Raw genomic sequence first — 6439 nt, forward strand, 5'->3', positions numbered from 1 at the left:
ATGTGGTCCGTAAGAAGCAGAAGGAAAAGAAAAAGTTGGGCCTCAGATAGGATCTGTGGCTAGGCACCTGCTCCCACCCGGCTGTGCGCTAGCTCCTTCTAACAGTTGTCTGTGGGAAACCCCCAGCTGTCTACTCACCTGTCCCAAAACCAGTTTCAATAAATTACCTTCATTTCCAAAATAATAATAATAATAATAATAATAATTTTTAGAAAGCTATACCCTTCATCTTTGTGTGACCTTGCACACATCAATTGGTCATTCAGAACCTTGATCATTAGTCCGTAGGTTAAAATGATCCAAATCCCACGGGTCCACAGGGAGGGTTCATTTCAGCAGCAGTGTATGCTCCTGTGTGCCCGTGCCATTTTAAACAGCAACACTACAACAGTAAAAACACTAAAATCTCTGCCCCGTTCACTCTTGCTGGACACTCAACATTTTTACATTAAATTTACTCAAGCACAACTAATGGGGCACGGCTCCCTAAGAAATCTGTCAAACATGGCTTCTGCTGCCTTCACAGAGACGAGCTCCGACAGGCAAGGCAGCTGCATCAGGGAAAGGGGAGCCCAGGAAGGCCTTCTCCAGCTCAATAAGGTGACAGCTCTCCGAGCTTTAAATATGAAGAGTTTCATCATGACTATTCTGTAACTTTGAGTAGCACAGTGGTGATACAGGGTGACTGACCGAGGCGCAAGGTGAGGCTTGCTGGACTCAGAAGCCAGGTCCTGCTGTGCAGAGAACCTGGGCACCATTGGCAAACTTCAGTCAAATTAAAATGTCTGGAGGGAGAGACATATGGAATGGGGTCTCTTTGTACCAGACATTATGCTGGGGACACAGCCAGCACAATTCTGAGTTTTGAATTGGCATTGTAGGTAACCACCAATCCCTACCCCAGGATGTTAATGGCCAAGAGCATCTCTGCTTTGCCTAGAGGAGGCCTGAAAAGTCCTGGTTGGTCAACACAGTAACTGGCCAGAGTCTCTCCGGGTCCACTGCAGTCAATGAGCTGGCTGCCGAGAGTCAAAGCTGCCCTGAACAGGCTTCATTCCTGTAGCACATCTCCCTGTGCAATCCACCTCGCCTGGCTGGCCAGCCTCCCTCTTCCCAGTGCTCTCAAAGCAGGGGTCAGTGGCCTGTGTTTATCAGCACCCACCCAATCTCTGTCCCCTTCTGTCTGGCCCCCAACCTCTGATGTTCACATCTGACCACTGTGACCCCTCTCTAGATCTTGGGTGAGCAAGTGCAAACTTGTTCTGATTCTCCCTGCACTGAAACACTAAGTTCAAAAGACATGTTTGCATGTTTCCTATTGATCATCTAGACATGGCTTCTTTAAGGACACAGTAGATGTGGAAATTTGCCAGGCCCTGAATCAAGTATGGGCGTCGAAGGTAAGATGTGGAAGTGACATTTACTTCCCCGAGACCACAACACTAAGAGGTAAATATTATTTAAGCCAATGTTTGCAAGTGGACAGTCTATGGCTAATGAATTCGTTTTGAAGCTGTTATTGACTCTTTGTGAATTTCACATCATGCACCCCAATCCCACTAGTCTCCCCACCCCTTCATATTCATCCTCAACCCTTGCAACCTTCCTCTCAAAAGATAAAAAGAAAAAAATAATTAAAAAAAATCTCACTGTGGAAGCTGCAGTGTGTCACTGTGTGTCACCCATTTTTGCCCACAGAGCTTCACTTGCAAATGTTCATTGCAATGAGTCATTGGTCTGGTTTGAGGCCTTTGGCTTCTGCTACACCACCAATACTGGATCCTCACAAGAATTCTTCTAGGCTATCCTGCTGTTGTCCTGTGTCATGAAGGTCCTTTACTTTTGGTTCTGTAGGACTGGACCCTTCACATGCTCCAGCAGTTCAATGGGTAGATGCTGGGGTGAGCCATCTCACAGCCCTGGATCTGGGCCTGTCAGTAGCTGAGTTGGTCGGCCTACCAGCTCTCCCGTGCCTACGCCATCAAGGTCAGTTCTTCAACACTGCCCCAGAGAGGAGTGGGGCCCACTCTCCTGAATGCAGTCATGGGTGAGGCATCTTCCTTGCTCACATCACTACGTGACCCTCCAGGCATGGAGCCAACCCTCCTCTGCTCACACCCTCAGGCTGGCCCACCTGCATTTCCTGTCACCAGCTCTAGCTCTACTGTGCTTCCCATCAGTGAAGAGCACACTCCCCACTGAGTGCCGAAGCCAGCAAGGAGTGGAAACAGCTCCCACTCTCTCATACTGCTGCAGGGGCATGGTCCTCATTGTTCACACTCCATTCTGCTTCTTTTTCTCTCCCTCCTCTCCATCAGCTCATCTTAGTGGTACCCAGGCCTCTGGGTGTCCTCTGCCTCACCCACACTATGGTGCGGTGGCCACCATGGATTTTTAAAGAACTTTCTTGAGTCACATAACTTAGCCAACGCCTTAGCCACGATGTCTAGTGATGGTTTGAATAAAAGTAGGCGCCCATAGACTCACTGGGAGTGGCATTACTGGAGGTGTGGCCTGTTGGAGGAAGTGTGTCACAGGGGGTTGGGCTTTGAGGTTTCAGAAGAGCTCAAGCCAGGCCCAACGGCTCATTCTCTTCCTGTTGCCTGCTGATCCTGATCCAACACTATGTCTGCCTGCCGGCTGCCATGCTTCCTGCCATGATGATAATGGACTAACCCTCTGAATATAAGCCAGCCCCAATTAAATATTTTTCTTTATAAGAGTTGTCTGTAGTTTCCTCTTTTCCAAGACCCGCCAACATAGGCCGTGTTCACACCAAGACTGCAAAGAAGGCAGTCCGGGTCATCATCAAGAAGTACTACACATCCCTGAGGAGCGACTGCCACACCAACAAGAGCGTGCGAGGAGAACACCATTATCCCCAGCAAGAGACTTCAAAACAAGATAGCCTGCTATGTCACACCTCGGATGAAGCGGATGCAGAGAGGTTCTGTGAGAGCTATCTCTATCAGGTTGCCAGAAGAGGAAAGAGAAAGGGGAGAGAGTTGTGTTCCTGAGGTCTCAGCCCGAGATCAGGAGATCACTGAGGTAGATCCTGACACCAAGGAAATGCTGAAGCATCGAGACTTTGGCCATCTCTCTAACCTTCAGATTACCCTACAGCCTACAGTTGGGTTGAATTTCAAAACACCACGTGGAGCTGTTTAATCTGTTATGCCATAATTTCAATATACCTGAAAACCACCAAACAACAACAAAAAAAAAAAGAGTTGCCGTGATCATGGTATCTCTTCCCAGCCATAGAACACTGACTAAGACATGCCCTGATTCTAAACTCTTTATGCCCTATTACCTTTCCTGAGAAGAGGGACAATACTACATCCATCCAGGAGAAGCCAGCTGTTAGCCATAAGGTGCCTGGCCTCCTGACAACATATGGGCTTGAAGAGTTTGGACAACTGGAGCATCTCCTAAAACCTGTCTCGAACATACATACCCTCTCACTTCCTTCCTAGCACCCCAAAGCCCTTCAGAGTATAGATAGAGATCACAGAAAGGCGCAGCAGTTGAGCCAGCTTGGCTTGAGCGGAATGAAAATGGCTCACGTGTCCCTTGCAAGCTGGGAAGCTCAGCGGAGCCTCTGAGGTTTGGGGCAGCTGGCCCTCAGTGCTGGCCCTCCGTGCTGGCCCTCGGTGGCCTTTCCTTCCCTTCTGCCTGGGAATGGGGGAAGCCATGGTAGCTAAGCTGGCCAACTAAAACATATTTAGCCTCACAACCTGGTATCTTAAATGTCAGCCCTCCTAGGTCCAGTTTGCATTTTAACCATCAGCTTCACAGCACCAGCACCACCACCGGGAGAGGGAGCCGTGCTTGAGAGAGAAGCCCAGCCTTTACTCGAGCCAGAGGAGGTTTTTGGTTCCCTGCGTGGGTGTTTTTTTCTTTAATTCATACTTGAGCTTTCCCACCAAGACTGTTCCTTGCTGCTTTTCTATCGCAGTGGCAAGGGCTGCTGCCTTGCAGGGCCCCCTGCCTGGGTCATTGCTGGCAAGACAGCTTAGCCTCAGCCGGGGCTCCTCATTAGGCAAGGACCGCAGACAATGGGCTTCCTACGTCCTCCTCCAGGCCCACTACCCAGGCTGGGAGGGGGTCTCTGCTGCCCTTTCTGCTGCCTCCCCATGGGGCACCACCCTTCAACACTCCAAGAGAGCCTCACACCTCCCCAAGCCTGCGGGGTATCTCTATGTCCCTGATCCACTCCAGCAGCCCAGCCAGCTGCCGAGCCTTTGATCATCCTGTCTGCCACTGGCCCACTCTGCTGCCTATGGGACCACCATGATGTCATTCCTCCTCTTTCCCCTGCCCACGCACGCAAGTGCACGCACACACACACACACACACACACACACACACACACACACAAACGTGCGCCTATGATAAACTAAAACCCATCTGGCTTCAGACCTAGGGGATTATGTGTAGCTCCCAGGTCTGGCAACTGTTCTCTGTGTAGCCTTACTCAGGCATCATCTCTAAGCTTCAGCTTCTACACCTAAGATAACAGGGTACAAGTGGCTCCTGCCCACCTCAGAGGTGCAGAATAAGAGGAGTGGTAGGGGGCCTAATAAATGATGCTCCTGTCTTCACTGATGAGTGCAGAACTAACAGAGTGTAAAGAAAACAAAAATGAAACATTTTTATTTTTTTTTTATCTATTTTATCGGTACCTGGAGAAGGGGTTACCAACATGTCCGCCAAGATGTACATGTGAAGGGTAGAGACATTTTACTTATTTGTTGTATGTGTTGGGGGAAGGCGTGCTTTTCATTGCCTTTTTTTTTTTTTTCTGCTCATGTCTCTAAGTAGCCCAGATCTTGAAACGCTTCTGCCTCAGCCTTCCAAGTGCTGAGATGACAGGCAAAGAAGGGATATTTCTGAGCAGCACACTGAGCCAAGAGATGCTTGGTCTCCAATAAACACACACTATACTTGAAGCAGGGATGCCCAAGTACTTGCTACAAGGCCGAAGAGATGAAATAGTCTATCCAAGTTCACACCAACAGCCTGCACAGCTAGGATATGAGCTGAATTCGATTTGAAGGCCAGGCTCTCAGCACCAGTTTGGATGAAACTGGGGTCCAGCAAACAGGTAACTGGCTTTACTACAAATGGAGGCATGGGCGTGGGGCAATGCTCCCCACCAAGAAGCAACGTTTATACCTTTCAAGGAAGTTTACAGTCGTTATTGCGTCTACTTGATCTTTCAACCAATATTCACTGAGCATCCTATGTTCTAAACTGTCCTAAGAATGCATTAAGAGATAACCAAAGTCCCTACTCATAGGCACTCACATACTAACGAGAGGGCAGATGCCAAAATAGCAGCAAAAGGTAAACACACAAAGATAGACGAAGGCACAGAGACAGACATAGACAGAGAGATAGACATAGACAGAGAGATAGACATAGACACAAACATAAAGATAGGACACAGACAGACACAGACATTAACATAGACATCAATACATAGACAGACATTGACAGAGACAGGCAGACATAGACAATCTCCATGAGAACAATTAAATCAGGACCAGGGGATGTGAGAGATGTCAAGGATGGCCTCACATTAGACACACGGCCGAGAAAAATGTGACTGTCGAGGGAAAGAACATTCCAAGTAAATGGACCAGTCGATGCAACGTTCCAAGGAAACTAGTCATCAAGTGCTGCCTGCATACCACAAAGAATACCTGATGGCAGAAAAACAACAAAAAGACAACAGTAGGAATTGATATCTTAGCATCAGTGGGGGGATAAATATGGAACCTTGTTGCTCACAAGGATGACTTTCGGTTTTGTTCTCCAGGGTGGTGAGGACCAGAGAACATAGAATAAAGCAGGTGACCTGATTGGATTTACATTTTACAATTTGACTAAGGACAAGAATGGAAGAAAAATAAAATAACTCATGTTAGCCAACACGGTATATAGCCCTGAATCTACAGGTGATAGTAGCTTGGGCCAGAGGGCAAGCATCGAAGATGCTGAGAAGCAGTTGGACTGGGGAGCTATTGTAAGGGGAGCTGGAGTGTTCTGAGGGTCACCCCAGAAACACGAACCCCAGAACTCACCATGGAACATGAATGTGCCACAAGTGTGATATCTAGTTAATGAGAGTGGAGTCAACTTTAAGAGCACTTGCTCATCCCCCAGCCAGGGATCATGCTACTATCTCTATGCAGCACAACCCAAGATGTCCAACTGAGCCCCAACACCAACCACTGAGCCATCCCCAGGTTCCTCACCCTTCTCCTAGCAAGATGGCAGGCCAGCTGTGCCCTCTACCACATACTCAGCATTTTTCAAATGGCATTTTCCCAGTAAGGAAAACACAGCACGCCGCTTTAATGCAAGATGATAGAACAAAGGAACAGCTCTTGGGGAGGCATCAAATGACTCCCAAATCAGGGAGCCACACCGA

At 48.4% G+C, this 6439-nt stretch overlaps 1 pseudogene across 1 annotated transcript in view; it reads left to right on the forward strand.

The window, feature by feature from the left end:
- Positions 1-3168, forward strand: part of LOC116096788 — a 4720-nt pseudogene extending 1552 nt beyond the window's left edge. The window contains exons 2-3 of the transcript XR_004121107.1: positions 527-600; positions 2750-3168. The product of XR_004121107.1 is annotated as an uncharacterized LOC116096788 (transcript). The remainder of the gene's footprint in view (positions 1-526; positions 601-2749) is intronic.
- Positions 3169-6439: the final 3271 nt, after the last annotated feature.

This window comes from Mastomys coucha, unplaced genomic scaffold (assembly GCF_008632895.1).
Source record: "Mastomys coucha isolate ucsf_1 unplaced genomic scaffold, UCSF_Mcou_1 pScaffold1, whole genome shotgun sequence".
In the NCBI taxonomy this organism is placed as follows: domain Eukaryota; kingdom Metazoa; phylum Chordata; class Mammalia; order Rodentia; family Muridae; genus Mastomys; species Mastomys coucha.